This window comes from Arachis ipaensis, chromosome B5 (assembly GCF_059453495.1).
Source record: "Arachis ipaensis isolate K30076 ecotype BB chromosome B5, ASM5945349v1, whole genome shotgun sequence".
NCBI classification, from domain to species: domain Eukaryota; kingdom Viridiplantae; phylum Streptophyta; class Magnoliopsida; order Fabales; family Fabaceae; genus Arachis; species Arachis ipaensis.
Window position 1 is genome coordinate 95466163 of NC_142440.1, and position 2737 is coordinate 95468899.

Sequence of the window (2737 nt, forward strand, 5' to 3'; positions counted from 1 at the left end):
GCTCGTCATAGCCATCCCTTCCCGGATCCTACTCGGAATACCACAGACAAGGTTTAGACTTTCCGAATCTCAAGAATGGCCATCCATGGGTTCTAACTTATACCACGAAGATTCTGATTAAGAAATCCAAGAGATACTCATTCAATCGAAGGTAGAACGAAAGTGGTTGTTAGGCACACGTTCATAGGGAATGATGATGAGTGTTACGATCATCACATTCATGTTGAAGTGCGAATGAATATCTTAGAAGCGGAATAAGTTGAATTGAATAGAAAAACAGTAGTACTTTGTATTAATTCGTGAGGAACAGCAGAGCTCCACACCTTAATCTATGGTATGTAAAAACTCTACCGTTAAAAATACATAAGTGATGAGGTTCAGGCATGACCGAATGGCCAGCCCCCAAACGTGATCTAAAGATGAAAACTAAAGATGTAAACACAATAGCAAAAAGTCCTATTTATACTAAACTAGTTACTAGGGTTTACAGAAATGAGTAAATGATGCAGAAATCCACTTCCGGGGCCCACTTGGTGTGTGCTTGGGCTGAGTTTGAAGTTTACACGTGGAGAGGTCATTCTTGGAGTTGAACGCCAGTTTGTGACGTGTTTCTGGCGTTGAACTCCACTTTGCAACTTGTTTCTGGTGCTGAATGCCAGACTGCAACATGGAACTAGCGTTCAATGCCAGTTTGCGTCATCTAAAATCGGGAAGGGTATGAACTATTATATATTGCTGGAAAGCCCTGGATGTCTACTTTCCAACGCAATTGGAAGCGCACCATTTGGAGTTCTGTAGCTCTAGAAAATCTACTTTGAGTACAGGGAGGTCAGAATCCAACAGTATCTGCGGTCCTTCTTCAACCTCTGAATCTGATTTTTGCTCAGGTCCCTCAATTTCAGCCAGAAAATACTTGAAATCACAGAAAAACACACAAACTCATAGTAAAGTCCAGAAATGTGAATTTTAATTAAAAACTAATAAAAATATACTAAAAACTAACTAAATGATACTGAAAACTATGTAAAAATAATGCCAAAAAGCGTAAAAATTATCCGCTCATCACAACACCAAACTTAAATTGTTGCTTGTCCCCAAGTAACTGAAAATCAAATAGGATAAAAAGAAGAGAATATACTATAAATTCCAAAATATCAATGAAACATAGCTCCAATCAGATGAGCGGAACTTGTAGCTTTTTGCCTCTTGAATAGTTTTGGCATCTCACTTTATCCATTGAAGTTCAGAATGATTGGCATCTATAGGAACTCAGAGTTCAGATAGTGTTATTAATTCTCCTAGTTCAGTATGTTGATTCTTGAACACAGCTGCTTTATGAGTCTTGGCCGTGGCCCTAAGCACTTTGTTTTCCAGTATTACCACCGGATACATAAATACCACAGACACATAACTGGGTGAACCTTTTCAGATTGTGACTCAGCTTTGCTAAAGTCTCCAATTAGAGGTGTCCAGGGTTCTTAAGCAAATTCTTCTTTTTGTTTTGGACCTTGACTTTGACCGCTCAGTCTCAAGTTTTCACTTGACACCTTCACGCCACAAGCACATGGTTAGGGACAGCTTGGTTTAGCCGCTTAGGCCAGGATTTTATTCCTTTAGGCCCTCCTATCCACTGATGCTCAAAGCCTTGGATCCTTTTTATTTACCCTTGCCTTTTGGTTTTAAGGGTTATTGGCTTTTTCTGCTTGCTTTTTCTTTTTCCCAAAATTTTTTTTCGCTATATTTTTTTCTTTTGTTTTTTTTTTCTGCAAGCTTTTGTATTCACTGCTTTTTCTTGCTTCAAGAATCATTTTTATGATTTTTCAGATTATCAAATAACATGTCTCCTTTTCATCATTCTTTCAAGAGCCAACATATTTAACATTCATAAACATCAACTTCAAAAGACATATGCACTGTTCAAGCATTCATTCAGAAAACAAAAAGTATTGTCACCACATCAAAATAATTAAACTAGTTTCAAGGATGAATTCGAAACCATGTACTTCTTGTTCTTTTGTTTTTAAAATATTTTTCATTTAAGAGAGGTGATGGATTCATATTCACTACTTTAAGGCATAGACACTTAGACACTAATGATCATGTAATAAAGACACAAACATAGATAAACATTTAACATAAGAAAACAAAAAACAGAAAATTTAAGAACAAGGAATGAGTCCACCTTAGTGATGGTGGCGTTTCCTTCTTGAGGAACCAATGATGTCCTTGAGCTCTTCTATGTCTCTTCCTTGTCTTTGTTGCTCCTCCCTCATTGCTCTTTGATCTTCTCTATTTTCATGAAGGATGATAGAGTGCCCTTGATGTTCCACCCTTAGTTGTCCCATGTTGGAACTTAGTTCTCCTAGGGAGGTGTTGATTTGCTCCCAAAAATTCTGTAGAGGAAAGTGCATCCCTTGAGGTATCTCAGGGATTTCTTGGTGATAAGCTTCATCATGCGTCCCTTGAGATCCATGAATAGGCTCTCTTGTTGGCTCCATCATTTTCTTAGTGATGGGCTTGTCCTCATCAATGAGGATATCTCCCTCTATGTCAATCCCAGCCGAATTGCATAGATGGCAAATGAGGTGAAGAAAGGCTAACCTTGCCACAGTGGAGGACTTGTCAGCCACCTTGTAGAGTTCTTGAGGTATAATCTCATGAACTTCTACTTCCTCCCCAATCATGATACTATGGATCATGATGGCCCGGTCTACAGTAACTTCAGACCGGTTGCTAG